General features: G+C 42.1%; 2 pseudogenes; both read left to right on the top strand.

The window, feature by feature from the left end:
* LOC121155209 overlaps positions 1 to 12,433 on the top strand; it is a 52,638-nt pseudogene extending 40,205 nt beyond the window's left edge.
* Positions 12,434 to 15,512: 3,079 nt separating this feature from the next.
* On the top strand, positions 15,513 to 16,456 carry LOC121155210 (annotated as a pseudogene).
* Positions 16,457 to 18,674: the final 2,218 nt, after the last annotated feature.

Here is an 18,674-nt window from a genome sequence, read left to right as displayed (position 1 = left end):
GAAAAGCAGGGCTGCTTGGAATAGAACCAATGTCTATATCAGATCCCGGTGCCTTTAAGGCAAGGACTTAAGTTGCTAGGCCACCACATCTAGTCCTAAAATTATTTTTTATAGTTTTCTTTTAATTTATATTTTGAATTTTTGAATTTTATGGTAAAATTTCTTAAAGAGTTGAATTTCTTTCAACATGCCTCCCCACCCAAGCTCCCAATCCTGGACAGTTTTAAAGATTCATTTTTTTAAATTTTTATTGGAAAGACAGATATACACAGAGGAGGAGGGACAGAGAGAAAGATCTTCCGTCTGATGATTCACTCCTCAAGTGAGCGCAATGTCCGATGTTATGCCGATCCGAAGCCAGGAGCCTCTTGTGGGTCTCCCATGTGGGTGCAGGGTCCCAAAGCCTTGGGCCATCCTCAACTGCTTTCCCGGGCCACAAGCAGGGAGCTGGAAGGGAAGCAGGGCTGCTGTTATAAGAACCGGCGCCCATACGGGATGCCAGGCATGCAAGGCAAGGACCTTAACCACTGTGCCATTGTGCCGGGCCCATTCCCGGACAGTTTTACCCCAAGTGCTACAATAAGGATTCATGATTAAATCAGTCTGCTATTTAAGTGTGCCCCAACATTGCTGGTACAGAAAATGTCAGATAGTCAAACATCCCATCATCTACAGATTTCCAAGTTTCACTGAGTGTCCATCTTTGATCAGGAAGTAGGGATGCATACTGCACTGAATCTCCACATCTGGATATGGTAGTCTCCATCACTATACATCCCACAAATGAAAGCCTTGAAATAAGGTATGAATTTGAACAAGGGTACCTTTCTCACCACATTTACACAAGCAAATATTGTTTGTTGAGTTTGAGTGAAGGTAAGTCTCACTGAAGTTAGAGGGCTCCCCAGTGTGGTTTTCTTTTATATATCCCTGAAGGCAAGCAAGCCTGAGTATCTTCTTATATGTCTCTTAGCCATTTGAATGTGTTCTTTTGAAAAATGTCAGGTGACACTCTCTCCCTCCTCTTTTGAGAGGCACCCCACCTCCTAGCCTTCTCCCCGGAGGTGCTTCTCCTTCCCTCTGCCTTCCCTGCTCACCTGGTCCCTTCACAAATAAACTTTTCTGTCTGAAAAAATAGTCTGTTCCTTTCCATTGCCCATTCTTACAGGGTTTTTGTTTTGTTTTGTTTTGGTTTTTCTTTTTGTTTGTTTGTTTTTCTTTCACTGTCCCTGGGCTTCTGAAGCTGTGTGTAAATCCTGGATATTAGTCTCCTATCATTGTGCAGTGTGCAAAAATTTTCTTCCATTCTGTTGATTGCTTCTTCACTTTGTCAATTGTTTTCTTTGCCTTACAGAAGCTTTTTAGATTGATGTAGTCCCACTTGTGCTTTTGGGGTCTTTTCTAACTAGTCTTCCAATTCCAATTTATTGGACAGTGATTCTGATGCTTTCCTTTAATAGTTTCATGATTCCTGGATGTAGAATTAGGTCCTTGAGAGGCCCGGAGCCATGGCCTAGTGGCTAAAGTCATCGCCTTGAACACGCCAGAATCCCATATGGGCACTGGTTCTAATCCTTGTAGCTCCACTTCCCATCCAGCTCCCTGCTTGTGGCCTGGGAAAGCAGTTGAGGGTGGCCCAATGCTTTGGGACCCTGCACCCGCATGGGAGAACTGGAAGAGTTCCATGCTCCTGGCTTCAGATTGGCATAATATAGGCCATTGCACTCACTTGGGGAGAGAATCATCGAAGAGATCTTCTTCTCTGTCTCTTCTCCTCTCAGTATATCTGACTTTGTAAGAAAAATTAAAAAATAAATCTTAAAAAAAATTAGGTCCTTGAATCACTTAGAGCTGATTTTTGTATCCTGTGACAGGTGCAGGTCTTGCTTCTTAAATCTGCAAGCTGCTATCCAGTTGTCCAAGCAGCATTTGTTGAATAGACCAGGATTTTTCTCTGGTGTGTTTTCAGTTTTTTGGTCAAATATTAGATGGCTATACATGTGTGGGTTCCCTTCTGGTATTTCTGCTCTGTTCCACTGATCTATCAGATTTTTTTTTTTTTTATGAACACTGCTCTGTAGCATGTCTTGAGCTCTGGAATTTTGATTTTTCCAGCTTGCTTTTTATTCTTTGGCATAGCTTTGGCTATTTGTGGTCTCTTGCAATTCCAGATAAATTTTTGTATCATCTTTTCTATTTCTGAGAAGAATGCTGTTTGGATTGTGATTCGGATTGCATTGAACTTGTATATTACTTTTGGTAATATGGTCATTTTGATTATGCTTATCGTGCCAATGAAGGAACATGGTAGGTTTCTCCATTTTTTAGTATCTTCTTCTAATTCCTTTTTAAACTATAAGTTTTCATCATAGACGTCTTCCACATATTTTGTTAGCTTAATTCCTAGGTATTTAAGATTCCTTTCTGTTATTATAAAGGGGACTGTACTTACAATTTCTTGGCAATGGAATTATTTGTATACACTAGTGCCATTGACTTGTTTTAATTAATTTTGTATCCTTCTAGTCTGCCAAAGATTGTTATGAGTTCCAATAGTCTCTTGACTGAGTGTTTTTGTTATCCTAGGTAGAGAATCATTTCATCTGCAAATAGAGGTAATTTCAATTCCTCATTTCCAAATTGTATTCTTTTAATTGATTTTTCTTGCCTAATAGCTCTGTCAACGACTTCCAATACTATATGGAAGAGTAGTGGTGACAGTGGGTATCCATGTCTAGTTCCAGCTTTTAGTGGAAAGACTTCCAACCTTTCCCAATTAGAATGATGCTGGCGTTGGGTTTTTTATAAATTGCTTTGATTGTTTTGTAGAATGTTCCTTCTAGGCCTATTTGTTTAGGGTTTTAAACAGGAAGTGGTGTTTGATTTTGTCAAATGCATTCTCTGCATCTATTGAGATGGCCATAGAGTTTTTATTTTTCATTCCATTAATGTGATGTATCACATTTATTGATTTGTGAATGTTCAACCGTTCCTGCATGCCTGGTTCCTGCAGACCACTGGTCTGGGGGAATAATTTGTCTCATGTATAGTTGGATCCTATTGGTTAATATTTTGTTGAGGATCTTTGCATCTATGTTCATCAAGGATATCAGTCTGTAGTTCTCTTTTCTGTTGTGCCTCTATCTGGCTTTGGTATTAAGGGTATATTGGCTTCATAGAAAGAGTTTGGAAGGATTGCCGCCCTTTCTGTTGTTTAGAAAACCTTGTGGAGATTGGGCTAATTTTCTCTTGAAACATTTGGTAGAATTCAGCAGCGAAGCCATCTGGTCCAGTACATTTCTTGTTTGCAAGAGGTGGGAGAGGCAATTATTAACTCAATCTCATTGCATGTTCTGGTTCTATTTAGATTATTAATTGCTTCTTGATTCAATGTGGTGTCCTTCTCCATCTCTATTAATGTTTTTCACATTAAAGTCTGTTTCTTTCTGTTATAAGAATGACAACCTCCACAAGTTTTTTTTCTTATAATTTGCTTGGAATATCATTTACCATTCTTCCACTTTCTCTTTCCTCTGTTATTTGTTGGGGAGATGTGTCTCCTGTACACAGCAGATAGGTGGATTTTGTTTTTTGTTCCAGTTTTCTAATCTATGGTGTTTGACTGATGAGTGTAAGCCATTGCTTTCAAAGTTGTTATGGACAGGTGGTAGTTTTGTCCTGTCATTTTATTTTTCTTTGATTAAGTCTTCTGTTAGCATTTTACTGGGATGTTCTCCACATTTGCCTTTACTTTTTTGTTTTGTTTTACTTTCTATTCCTTTTTTTCTCTCATGAGAATATCTTTGAGTATCATTTGTAGGGCAGAAGAGGCACATTCTTGGAGTTTTTCTTTATTGTGGAAGAATTTTATATCATTTTCTTTATACATATACATATATATATATATATATACATATATATATATATTAATTACATTGCACTATGTGACACTCTTCCATAGGCTCTGGGATTTCCCCAATCCCTCCCCATACCCTCCTCCCACGGTGGATTTCTACACCTTGGCACAGTATTATAGTTCAAACTCAGTCAAGATTCCTTCATTGCAAGCATAGATTCCAGCATCTTATTGTCCAGATAAAGAAATTTATTTCATTTTCAAAGACAAAGATAGCTTTGTAGCATACATTCTGGGCTGAAAAAGTTTCACTTAGAATCTGGAATATGTCATTCCATTCTCTTCTGTCCTCTAGTGTTTCCTCTAAGAGGTCACCTATGAGTTTGATTGGGGGTACATTGTAGGTCACTTAATATTTCCACATGCACATTAAGGATTTTTTACCTTTTGTTCAACTGAAGAGAGAGCTTGATTATCATGTCATGGTGAAGTTTGCTTTTGAAAAATACATGGTGAAAATATAATCAATATACAGAAAAAAACATTAAATGAGAGATAAAAATTAAGATGTAACCTACTTAAAAGGAAGCTTGGTATTACAGGAAAATTATCTTTTATTTCAGTTCTGCATGAAGTACACAATTCAAACCAAAGCTTGGAGGTATAGGAGTGTTTAACACACATACTCCAAAGAGAGTTATTTTCTACCCTCTCCCAGTCCTGGGCATCATATAACCCTAAGGACAGAATCCCAGTGCTTTTGGTGCCTGTCCAAGGCTCAGTAATTTTGTATCATACATTGGCCAGATAGTTTCTGTAGGAAATACTACTTCCTTCATTTTTCTTCTGCTTGTTTTCCATTTGTTCCAGTTAGTTTTACCACAATTAGGATTGAAACACCACTCTCTTTAGAATATGTTCAAGATCCAGTGCAGTAGCCTAGTGGTTAAAGTCCTCATTTTGCATTCACTGGAATCCACATGACAGCCGATTCATGTCCTGCTTCTTCCACTTCCCTACAGCTCCCTGCCTGTGGCCTGGGAAAGCAGCAACTCATATCCAAAAGCCCCATTGTGGGCAACCTGAAAAAATCTCAGGGCTACTTGCTTTGGATCAGCTGAGTGCTGCCTGTTGTGTCCACTTGGTGAGTGAAGCAGCAGATGGAAGGTTTTTCTGTCCCTCCTTCCCTCTCTAAATCTGATATTCCAATAAAAATAAATAAATCTTAGCAAAAAAAGTATGGTCAGTTTGCTTGCAAATCTCACATGGGAATTGAGTAGAACGTTAGTGTTTTTCAGTTATTAAGTTTTGCTTTACCATTGTAAATCAATGGTGCTGTGGGTGCTCGCACATTGTAGTTTGCCATGTTTAGCAATGGGGACAGAGGCATGTCTCTGGGAACCACAGCATATCCGTGACTGGATAATCTTACATAGTGTCAATCCCTGTCTGAACAACATGATACTTTAAGCCAAATATTAGAGGACATTTTTTTGAAAAATGATGATTTAGCTAAATTGATAATGAATTTGGCTTAGAAGAGGGATGGGGAATGCCTGGTCCAGATGTTGTGTGAGCCTGTGAAACCATTTGTGATGCTCCTGCTAGAGCAACTGCAGGATGGACTTGAGGTTCAATAACTCAATAGTAGGCTCTTTCAAAAATGCTGCATCACTGTTAGTAGTGTTAGTATTATTTATTGGAAAGGCAGGTATACAGAGAGAAGGAGATACTGTAAGAAAAGATTTTGTCCTTCCACTGATCCACTCTCCAAAGAGCCAAAATAACCAGATCTGAGCAAATCTGAAGCCAGGAGTTTTTTCCAGGTATCCCAGGTATCCCATGTGGATGTAGGATCCTAAGCCTTGGGGGGACTGCTTCCCTAGGCCCCAAGCAGAAAGTTGAAAGGGAAATGGAGCATCAGAGGTATGAATTGGCTGCCTTATGGAAACCCCATGAATGCAAGGTAAGAATTTAGCCAGTAGGCTATCACGCTGGACCCAGGGTAATTCTTATGTTCTTGATCTTCTATGACCTCTGAATCATACAAATGTCCAAATGACCCTTGGTAGAATATATTTTAAAAGAAAATATTGTATTTGAAATACAGTTCCAGTACAGTGACACAGTGTGTCACACATAGGCACTAGTTCAAAACCCGGCTGTTTGTCTTCCTATTCTGCTATCTTCTACAGCACCTGGGAAAGCAGTGGAAGATAATTCAAGCATCTGGATCCTGATCCTACATGGGAGACCTGGAATAAGTTTTTGGCTCAGCCCCAGCTAATGCAACAGTTTGTGGAAGCGACTAATGGGTTTAAAGTCCTTGTTCTCTTTGTATCACACCTGGTCTGTAACTATGCCTATTAATCAAACACACACACACACAAAAGGATGGTGGATACAAAGGCAATTTGAAGAGAAATCAAGGAAATGAGAAGAACTAGGGATATGGCCTAATCGCTTTCTGCCAAAAGATTCTGGGCTATAATTGGCGTGTACATAGAGAATGTTCCTCTTACACTCTGATCTTTACTTCTAGTGCACCTTCCAAGAAAAAGAAATGGCTGAAAACACGCAAGTTAAATCTCTATCCTACTACACATTGCATTAACTAAGGCCAGAGAAACTTCAGGCAGTGAGTTTGGAAACAACAGGCTATTTTGAAAACAAACAATATTTTTTGTGGTGGGGCTCTAGTGGCCAAACAGGTGGTGTGGAAGTGCCAGCTAGTTTGGACTGTGAAGCTCTGAGCAATTAACTGTCACATTGTTCATTTAACCTTCCCTAAATTCTGTCGTCTAGAATCACACAAGACAGCAAGACAACTAGAAAGCCACGTGTCTCAAAGTCACAAGGGGATTCGATACATTCAAACATTATTCTTTTGGTGTGAATCTTCTTTAGATAAAGAGAATTGCTTACTGCAGCATCACATACTGACAAGAGGCACAATTAGGGTTTTTAAAAATTTTAATTATATATTATTTTTATGGTCTTTACATAGTTAATTAGGATAAAAAGGTTCAAAGGCTACATGAAAGTGGGTAAGACCATCATTTCCATATTATTTTTTTCATGTATGTGATGTAAAGGGGGATATTAAGGGAGAAGCTCCACCCATTCTCCCACCCACCCCAGGTCACTGATGTGGGGCATGCTCCTAGGGTCCTGCTCAAATGGACCCTGCACCCGTATGAGATACCCAGAAGAAGTTCCTGGATCCTGGCTTTGGATCTGCATAGCATCTGCCATTGCGATCACTTGGGGAGTGAATCATCAGACGAAAGATCTTCCTCTCTGTTTCTCCTCCTCTATGTATATCTGACTTTCCAATAAATAAATAATATAAATCTTTAAAAAAAACAATAAGAAACAAGCAAACAAACAAAAATAAACCAGTCTGAGAGTCTGTGGTCTCAGACAGGATTGGCCATTAGATATGTGAGCTTTCTCCAAGCAATGGCAAGTGCATTTCTGGAGGAGGCAGGCACATGCAAGGAGGCCACATGTCTTGCAAAAACCTGTCTAGGCTCAGACATCAATTTCAGCATTCCCCAAATCTGCAAGACCATTGGAAGTGAGAAGGGAAACTCCAGACCCATGAGCTTTTAAATGTAAGTTTCAGGTCCCTAGCTGAAAATCAGCCAAGAATTTCAAATATGTATAACCAGGCCAGTGTGGTAGCCTAGCGGCTGAAGTCCTTGCCTTGCATGCACCGGTAAACTATATGGACACTGGTTCTACCCAGGGACCCTGATTCACATCCAGCTCCATGCCTGTGTCCAAGAAAGCAATAAAGGACAGCCCAAAGCCTTGGGACCCTTCATGCATTTGGAAACCCTGAAGAATCTGCTGGCTCCTGCCTTCTGATTGGCTTAGCTCTGGCCATTGTGACCACTTGGATAGTGAGCCAACCAGTGGAAGATTTTCCTCTCTGTCTCTCCTCCCCTCCATATACCCGAATTTCCAATAAAGAGAAATAGCAAAAATTCATACCAAATGGGAAATGGGAGGAATCCACAGAGATGAGAAATAAAAATATGGTTAAAAGAACTCAACTTATTTACAAATATTTAAATATCAATCTAATGTTCCTGAAACACTACAATCTAGGAGTAAAGAATGACTAACAATAAGCAGTGGGGAACAGGCACTGTGGTGCAGTTGGCAAAGCTGCTAATTGTTAAACTAAAATGTCCCATGAGAGTCTGTTTGAGTCCAACCTGCTTCACATTCAATTCAGGCTCTGAGCTTCAGTCTGGCATAGCCCCAGCATTTGTAGCCATTTGGAGGGAACCCATGGAAGAATGAACTCTCTATTAATGCATTTTTATCTTTCTAACTCCGTGTTGAAACAAAAACACATGAATTAGGGGAAAATGAGATTCCTGATTTCGTGAAGATAATAGAATATGTATTATACAACCTAAAATTATATCCCTTGTAAACTCTATGTATGAATTAGAATAAAGCCCACGAGCTATCTTTTCTACTCCCTCCCAAAGCATCCCCCTCACAACAAGCTGGAAGAGCTGGCAATGTTGGCCACTCCTTGCCCCAGCACTCAACAAGATGGGCTGCTGGGCCAGTTACATGAACTTGTTAGATCACTCATCAGGAGGATAGGGAAGCTCACCAGCTTCACACCCAAAAGGGCCTCGCGCAGAGAGACCAGGTCTGTGCCATCCTGCAGGACTTCATAAAGGTCATTGATGTGCTTGCAGACCTGGGAGTGAGTGTAACAGAATATATTCAACATTGAACTAATCATTATCCACAAGAATCTCTGGCTTTGGTAAATACAAATTAAAGAGCTTAAAACTAAATGCAATGAGGACCTGGCACAGTAGCCTAGTGGTTAAATTCCTTGCCTGGAACATACCAGTATCTCATATGGGCATCGGTTCTAATCCTGGCACCCTGCTTCCCATCTAGCTCCCTGTTTATGGCCTGGGAAAGCAGTCAAGGATGGCCCAAAGCCTTGGGAACTGGCACAGGTGTGAGAGATCCAGAAGAAGTTCCAGGCTCCTGGCTTCAGATTGGCAGAGTTCCAGACATTGCAACCACTTGGGGAGTGAATCAATGGATGGAAGATTTTTCCCTGTCTCTCCTCCTCTCTATATATCTTGCATTACAATAAAAATTAAAATAAATTTTTAAAAGACTAAATGCAACAAAAAATTCAGAAAATTTCAAGTTGAAATAAAATTCACATAAAATGCTAATATGTATCATAAGTAGCAGAGAGGAAAATGTATTTTTTTTCTTTAGTTAAACAATAATTTCCATGCAAGGATATATTGAGAAAATCTTGCCACCAGGACAAAGGTTGTTGATGACTTACAGCTCCAACTTTTAGGAGAAAATTGACATGTATCACAAATGTTATCCAGCCAGTTCTTAAAATCAGTTTTCTATTCAGACTCAGGTGGCATTGAGCACCCATATTCTTTCTGTTCCTGTCAATATGGTTTCAAATAACAACTGTTTCTTAATACTGGTAGACATCCTCAGGAAGACCAGGAACACATCTTTAGGTTTAAAAATTCTTCAGATCTTACTATCCACTGCAAAATGGTGTGTGTAAGGTTGTGTTCAGGTCCATCAGCATTAGGCCCATTTGTGAATCATGCCCTTTGTGGCTGGTGATCTTTCAGCAAAAGGGTAGAGCTGACCGGGACAGGCCTTCTTCTGAAGCATGTGTAGGACCCATGATGATGGTGGTCAGCATGTGTAGGCTCAAGTTTATTTTGTTTGTTTTTTAATTGAAATCATATCTAGTACGCACCTTCAGCAATGATGACTAGCATTCTAGAAAACTTGAACAAGAGATGAGAAGTCACAATTAGTTTGAAACCTCTCAGGAATGACCATGTGCTGATATGTGATAAAGATGATGGGGAGATGAGTCCAATCAGAGTCAGAAAAGCCCTTCAGAGTGCTGCAAAGCTACATAATGTTTCACTGGCTTCATCTTCCAGTTTAAGATTCCAATTTAAATTACAACCCTGGTAGAACAGAACTCAATTTAGAAAAATGCTGCTGTACATCAGATAATATAATGAAGGGATCATATGCTGTCCCACCTGCCCCTCTTGTATACATAGTGATTACTGTTATTCCTATTTGCAGCTGAGCAAATGGGTACAAAGAAGTTAACTCACTTACTTAAGGTCCACAAGTGGCAAAAGTAGCCTCACTGTGTTCTTTCTAATGACAGAGTCTTTGTCTTCTCACTATTATATGTCACAATCAGCCTGCACTTAAATTGAGGAGACTTCAACATGAGGAGGCATTTCACTGTGAGATGTGGGCATCTGAAATGGGTTTACCTGTTGTATTATGTACCCTTTCAAGCTGCATAAGTTTCAGCATGAAAGAATGGTCCATTTCTTTCTTTTTTTTTAATTTTTATAAAATTTTATTTTGACATTCTTTACATAGTTAATTAGGGTAAGAAGGTTCAAGGGCTACATGAAAGTGGATAATAAGAATGGTCCATTTCTAAAGCATATCAGACACAGCTTTGCTTAGAGAAAGTGCAGATATAGCTAACATCTACCAGGTGCTTACTTGTCAGAAATATTTCAGACACAACTATGGGATTTGGAGAGTTCAACTAACACACCAGGATCATACAGCTGGCAAATGGCCCAGCTAATCAATTCTAGGTCTGCCTTGTCTTGAAGTCATTATTTGTTCTTATACATGCTAGTTGATTCTGAATTTTTCCACAAGTGCCTTAATACAAAATTCTAAGCATTAAAAGTTTTGAAACAGATAAGTGTGGGGCAAGTGGTTTGGTGTCATAAGCAAAGCTGCTGTTCTAACTGTAAGTCAAAATGCAATATGAACTCTCAACCAACCCTTTTCTGAGATCTGACAGGCAGCCTGCTGAGTGCTTTGGATGGGCCAAAGCCTTCACATGTGCCTGCACAGCCACTCCAGCTCTGCCGCTGCCCATGGGGGTGGACACCAATGTCAATCCCATTCCAGTGGGTGTTGTGTTCATGAGTCCTGGGCAAGGGGTCCATTCGTGCCCAGGTCCTTGTACCCACCTATGAGAACTATTACTCCTCACTGGAAAAGATGGAGGAGTGGACAGCAGGTACTGAGTCACATTGGGCCTAGAGATGGCATCCGGGTCCATAGCAGAGGAAGAACAGAACAAAATGGACAACTACTCCAGGCAAATGATGACAGCAAATATCTGGATGAATGAGGAGTGGAAGGTTGACTATGTCATTGAATGGACATTGAAAGTGTTTCCTCACCCTTGAATTGGCAAGATTGAGAATACTTCATAACTATCAAAATTATTTGGGCAGAATCCTCACAGTATGTGACATTGGGACCCTGGTTGGATATTGGATGTTGGTTCCCCATCCCAGATTAGTGGGGTGGTTGAGAGACTGGGTATGGTTACTACCCTTTTCTCACCCCTTCCCAACATACAGGAAGGAAAAAAGGGAATGCAGATCTTGCCCACGTGTGCGCTGCTGAGGAGAAGCACCTGTGCCCGAGTGGGGCCTATCACAGGACTGTCCTTGCTCCGCACAGGCTTCTGTCAGTGGTGCCCATGGAGCGACGCGGTTGCCTGGTTTTCCCACCCTGGCTAAGATTTTAGCACCCAGCCCAGGCTCCCTGAAGCACGCCATGGGGGGGTAGACGAGGTGGTGGCAGCAGTGGCATGGAGAAGTAGGAAGGCAGCTAACCAGTTAGTGGTGCTCAACTTGTACCACATGTATTGGATGAACGAATACACCTCATCTATTGGAATTAGAGTTTTTCATGGAGGAATCGAAGTTTTCAGTAGAGAATTTGTTTATGTTGGTCAGCCTTACCCTTTTTATGTAATATTTGAAATTTCACCAGGAAATGCTTCTGAACTAGGAGAATCATTTACATTTAAAGCTGTTGTTTTAGGAAGCACTGACTTCCTAGAAGATGATATAGAAAAAAAAATGTAGAGGAACTTGGAAAAGAATAGAAAGGCAATGTTTGTGATTTGATGCATAAAACTGCAATCACTTCTCTTTAGCTTTATTGGGGTTCAAGGTCTGTGTCATGGACTAGCAGCATCTAGGAATTTGTGATATGCTATTATCTCTGCCCCACCAGAGATGAATTGAATCTGAATCCTCATTTTACCCAGCTCCTTCAGATAATTCGTATGCTCATAAGACTGTCAAGCACCCCTAGTCTCTCGGATAGCTTAGTACCACAGAAATTACCTAGTTAGCCTTCAGAGGCAGACAAGAAGGCCTGAGCCCTCTTGACTCCAGTATTACACTGTTGTGGAATTTATCCTAAGATCCCTAGAATAGTAAAACTGGCAGAGAATCTTTGCATGAAAGAGAGTTCTTGCTGGATTAATCAGCTTGCCTACTTCAGCTCCTGCATATCCTGTCTACAGAGTTGCCTCCCAAAGGGGTGTCTCACACCGGCAGCCCTGCAGTGCAGTGTCAGCCAGGAGCTGCAGGATGAACTAGAAGGGCAGAGGATACTGAAGCAGCTGCTTCTGTGGCCAGCAATGCAGAAGGCCCCAGACCTGGGCTCCACACTAAACTATGATTGCCTCCAAAGTCACACCTTCAGAACTGTCTCTGGCAAATGAATATCTCTAGAGAAGTTAGCAGAGTAAGTGTCCTTTGGATATTTTATATGCAAAGGTAGCTCGTCCCCAAATCCTGGTTTTTCAGCTCAGGATTATGTTTGTAATAATAATAATAATAATAATAATAATAAAACACTTGGCACAGGAGGGAGATCTCTGTATGAAGCTGACGTCTGTTTTAGCTTGTTTTTTACCCACTTGTAAATTTGGACTTATTTCCATTTTACGCAAGTTCTGTTAAATTATATTTACAGTATTTTGTATCACTGTTTATAAATCTTATGTAGACTCCTGCCACAGTACAAAGATAAAACTTTTCATGTCTTCAAAAATTAGGCAGGTGATCATGGCACACTTCTGACAATTGCCAGAGCCATGGCAAACTTAATAGGCATCTTTCATGCATGTGGTCAGAGTCCTTGTTCCCTGCTCATGGAGTGTGTTAGGTCTGTTTATTTTCCTAACATTGTGGGCACCAGGATGATGAGAACCATACCGGCCAGAGGTGAGGGGGCACAGCTTGGCAGCCTGAGCCTGGTGCCCCAGGCACTTTGTCCCCTCAGAGTAGCACATTCCTGAGGTGCACGCAGAATGATTGCTTTCACCCCAGTGTCCATCCACACAGGCAGGCTAGGGTAGCCTGCGTGGCTTAGGTGCCACAGATTCTATACTTCATTTGTTCTTTGTTAAAGATGTTCTTACAGTAACTGACAAGTGTTTTTGTTTTTTGTCTTTTTTTAAAGATTTATTTTTATTATTTTTTTATTGGAAAGGCAGATATACAGAGAGGAGAGACAGAGAGGAAGATCTTCTGTCCGATGATTCACTCCCCAAGTGAGTGCAACGGCCAATACTATGCCGATCCAAAGCCAGGAGCCTCTTCCCGGTCTCCCATGCGGGTGGAGGGTCCCAAAGCTTTGGGCCGTCCTTGACTGCTTTCCCAGGCCACAGGCAGGGAGCTGGAAGGGAAGCAGGGCTGCTGGGATTAGAACCGGCGCCCATATGGGATCCCGGGCGTGCAAGGCGAGGACCTTAACCACTTGTGCCACCGCGCCGGGCCCCTGACAAGTGTTTTTTGCACATGTTTGCATGGAGGAGCTTCAATTGTATCCACACTTCTTTCTTCCCTGCTGATGGGGTAGAATATCCCAAGTGTAGCCTTTTGAGTAGCAGTGTGAGTAGATATTCAACTGCTTTTAACTATAAGGCTACATTAAAAAAAAATTGTTTATTTTTGCTGGAAAGGTAGAGAGACAGAGAGGAGGAGAGATAGAGAGGAAGATCTTCTGTCCTATGGCTCACTTCCCAAGTGCCCACAATGGCTGGAGCTGAGTCAATCTGATGCCAGTAGCCAGGAACTTCCTCTGGGTCTCCCGCATGGGTGTAGGGTCCCAAAGCTTTGGGGCATCCTCGACTACATTCCCAGGCCACAAGCAGAGAGCTGGATGGGAAGTGAAGCAGCCAGGATTAGAACTGGTGTCCATATGGAATCCTGGCAATTTTAAGGCAAGCACTTTAGCTGCTATGCTATTGCACCAGGCCCCAGGCTACCTTTTATACTAGACCTTGAAACTTAACCTATCATATCCCCAAAAGATTATTTTTTGATATTTCATGCCCTTTATGTCCCATATCAGAAAGTGTTTGCTTAGGGTGATTATTTTATTATGGAAGTAGTTTGACCTCATAAGAGAATGGCTAGTCTCATTGACTTTTGTTTGGAAATTCTATTATGCCTTAAAAATTCCATCTTTTATATTCTTCCAAACATATGTATCTTACACAGCATACTCTAAGATTCTTGAAGTTGTCATCACAGATAAATCCTCATTAGCAAAAAATCTGTCTGCCTGAGTCTACTCCCAGTTTGACCCTTGGATGTCAAAACTAAGTCATTCCATGAGAAATTCACATTTTCTGCCTTAAGAATGAATGTCCTATGTAAAATATTGGATTCAGTGTATGAAAAAGCAGTGACTTCATAAATCTATGGCTAGTATCTACATTCATTTAAACTTTTATTGGATTATTTGCTATTGTCCTATGTGAAGATACATATCTTTCAGTAAATTACACTTTTAACTTAAATGGAGAGAGAGAGAAAGAGAGAGAAAGAGAGAGAGAATGTGGAAGCAATGGTCTCACACGGTTTCATCTCCTAGGGATTATTAGCACAGGTCTCCAAACTGAACTTTTAACCTGTTAATAGTTATAAAAATAGCTTCAAGTTATTGAGTGTTTCTGAGCTATTGGCATGATGCTAAGCATGTAATTAAGCATTATTGCCTTTACCCTCTCCAAACACTTTATTAATTTGAATATGTGTCTTATTTTCACATCACTAAATTATATTATTGAGAGATTTTAGTCAACAGTGTGAGTGACATGGTGGGATTTACTTATTTGTTTGTTTATTTTGGAAAAGCAGATAGCAATACAGAGAGGAGGAGAGACAGAGAGGAATATCTTCTGTCCCTTGATTCATTCACCAACCAGCTGCAATGTCTGGAGCTAAGCTGATCCAAAGCCAGAAGCCAGGAGCTTCTTCCAGGTCTCCCACATGGGTGCAGGGTCCCATGTGTTTGTGCCTTCCTCCACTGCTACCCCAGGCCACAAGCAGTTAGCTGGATAGGAAGTGAGGCTCCTGGGATTAGAATCAATGCCCACATGAGATCCTGGTGCAATCAAGACCAGGACATTAGCTGCTAGGCTATTGTGCCAGGACGCTAGGATAGGATTTAAAACTACAACCATGATTTTAGAGTTTGTTTTTAAAACTGCACATTTTCAAAGAAGATAGAAGAAACACTGGATGGATAAATGGGTGTGTGGTTGGATGCACAACTAAAGAATATGAAGAGGAAAGAAATGAACTTCCTGCCTCCATTCATCAAGCTACTCTCTACATTCTAGCCAATGTAAATATCCAAAAATTGACATATGGTATTTTGTTAAACTTTTAAAGAATTTCTATGATTGTGTACACGGGGTGAGCGCTGAGCTGTCAATGAGCATGTGGCCGACTGCTGAGCCCTGATGTCTGCCCTCGCCCCTTGCAGGCCGCCATGGGCAACGTGTTGGCCACCAGCTCACTACCCTGGGGCTGAGGATGACAGGTCCTGCGGCTGCCTGCCCAACCCCGGCATGTTAAAAGAGTGCCACCGGAAGTGCAATGAGCTGTTTCCAATTCAGATTGGAGGGTCAAGCTCAGTCAACAAAGGTTTGGGTAACTACTTCCAGGTCAATCACACAGTCGCTCTCAGTACACTTGGGGAGTGCAACTGCCACTTCGGGGTCATGTACGCAGGGACCAAGCAGCTGAGCCCACGGAGGCGTTCCCCGTGCTAGTAGGGTACATGGGCAACAGTGGCAGCCTCAACGCTCAGGTCATCCATCAGATGGGCCCGGGGCTCAGGTCCAAGTTGGTCATCCAGACCCAGCACTCCAAGTTTGTGAATTGACAATTAGACGGGGAATACCGGGGGGTCTGAATCCACCAGAGTATGACCTTAGGTACCCCCTGATGTCTTGGCGGTCTCAGGAATCCACGGTGCCCACTACCCGCAGAGCATCACGCTGATTTTGGCCCTGGGCAGAGAACTGGTTTACCACAGGCAGCTTTGGGAGGGGGGCACCATCATGTCCCTGGTCGGCAAATACACACTGAATAACTGTTTGGCAACAGTCACACTGGACCAGGCAGGCATGCACACAACACAATTCCACAAAACCAGCGAGCAGCTGCAGGTGGGCGTGGAGTTTGAAGCCAGCCCACAGCTGCAGGAAACCGGTGTCTCCTTCGGATACCAGCTGGACCTGCCCAAGGCCTGGTCTTCCGAGGCTCCGTGAGCAGCAACCGAATCGTGGGTGCCACACTGGAAAAGAAGCTCCCGCCATTGCCCCTGACACTGGCCCTGGGCGCCTTCCTGAAACAGCACAAGAACAAGTTGCAGTGCAGCTTTGGCCTCACCACTGGCTGAACGCACTGGACCCCACCTCTGCCTGCTCTCTTCCTGCACTCCTGGGGTCGGCAGCTGCAGCAAGGAGGTGCCCTTAGCCCAGGCTGGCTGCTGAAGAGGGGACTTTATAAATGGCAGCTATGTAGGTGGTCTGACCGTGGGGTAGTATACTCAGTTGGCCTGTGATCCCAGAGGGGATTTTGGAGGCAAGCGCTGGAGGAACCGGCAGCCTGGACATCACTTTGGGGAGCAGCTGCCTGACCAACGCAATGTCCCCTGAAGACCCTGGCTGGGCCACCCCAGGGGGCACCAAGAGGAGCTTTCCTGTCCCTGATCAGTCCTCCCTGCCCAGCCCCCCTCCCCCATCTATCCCTCAGTATAAATTATGTTTATAAGGTATAGAAGAACTGGGGCATTTTACAGAAAAGCAAACATTAGCAACAACAAAATACACACGGAAGAAAAGTCAAAAAAAGAAAGAATCTCTGATATGCTGATAATCTTACGCTGCACTGTATTTCAAAGTTGTTAGATGTTATATCCCGACTACACTTTAGGTTTGCTGTAGGAAAGAAAGGAAGCCATCTGGTTATAGGACAAACAAGGAACCTGAGAAAGGGGAGGGTTAAATGCTCGGCCATGGGGATGGGACTTTCTGGCTCCTCAGAGCTCTAGAAAGACTGACCACATGAAACTAGAGTTCATTTAATGATACTGCTTTTTGAATAATCTATAATTAGGAAAACCCAGATGGCTATTCCTTGCATTTCAATTCAACCAACTAGTAGCAAGAATGAATAGAGTTAATGAAAAAGAAAATTTTCCCTCAAAAATATGGCCTTGGGACTCATCACAAAAGCATAGTGGCTTAAGTTTTTACTTTGCACGTGCTGTGAGCCCATATGGGCACGACTTAATCCCAGCTGCTTAACTTCCCAAACAGCTAGCTGGCCTTGGCTTGGGAAAGCAGACAAGGAAGGCCCAAAGCCTTGGGTAGGCCCTGCAGCTGTGTGGCAGATCTGCATGAAAGCTCCTGGCACCTTGCTTCGTTGTGACCACAGGGGAGTGAACCAGCTGAGGGAAGACCTTTTCCTCCGTATCTCCTTCTCTCTGTTTATCTACCTTTCCAAAATAAATAAATAAATAAATAAATAAATAAATCTTAAAGAACAGAAAAGGATATGACCATAAAGTAAGGTTCAGATACAGTTTGATGTTAATCAGGTGAAGAGCATGGAAAGAGATGCTTGTTCCAAGAAAAACAAGCAAAGAAAAAGGAAGCCCAAGCACAAGCATGAATAAAGGTGTGAAGGCACAAAACAGCCTGGGACACACAGACAGGACAGGGAAACTCTGTTATAGAAGCACAAGATTCTGAAGGTGATGTTGAAGAGATTCCAGTGATTACGATGTAACAGGTACACAAAGTATGAAGACATCAACAAATCAACATATTCCAGGACAGGTGCCCCAGGTCCTTCAGTTCTCCATCACTGATATTTTCAGAACCCCACCAAAGACCATTCCATTCTTCCCCTGGAAGCCAGCCTGACATACACAGACTTCTTCCTAAATTGAAGCTTTCCATTCAGTTCTTGCTACATAAGGTGTGGTATATATATATGCATATATATGTATGTATATACATATGTATATACAAACATATATATTCAGCTACATATAAAACTAGCTATTGCCTAAGACCTTGAAAAGAAGAGGACTGTCTATGGCCATACCACCCTGAATGCACCCAATCTCACCTGAAAAGAAGAGAAGCACTGGTCCACTGGTTCCTGGAGTGACACACTGTGCATCCTGCTCCTCCCCTGTCTCTCACATTCAGCCCTTGCATCTCTCTGATTAAATTTCCTCCCCCCATCTTATCTCTAGTGTGGTTCTGCAGGCACACGGTGACCTTGTCAACAAGCCAACTCCTTGACAGCCAGTCACGAAACCCACTCAGCACAAGTCACTTAGTGTTCCATTGCTCCTCTAGTTACTATTTTTTATTTTCATAGAAAATTATTTTAGCACAAGACTGTGCAAAACATGTGCCTGTCACTCTAAACTTCTATTCCTTTTTTATTTAAAGATTTATTTATTTTTATTACAAAGTCAGATATATACACAGAGACAGAGGGGAAGATCTTCCGTCTGATGATTCACTCCCCAAGTGACTGCAATGGCTGGTGCTGTGTCGATCTGGAGCCAGGAGCCAGGCATTTCTTGCAGGTCTCCT

This window comes from Ochotona curzoniae, unplaced genomic scaffold, assembly GCF_017591425.1.
Source record: "Ochotona curzoniae isolate NIBS_2020 unplaced genomic scaffold, NIBS_Ocur_1.0 contig_289, whole genome shotgun sequence".
Lineage (NCBI taxonomy): Eukaryota > Metazoa > Chordata > Mammalia > Lagomorpha > Ochotonidae > Ochotona > Ochotona curzoniae.
This window is presented reverse-complemented; position numbering and strand designations above follow the sequence as displayed.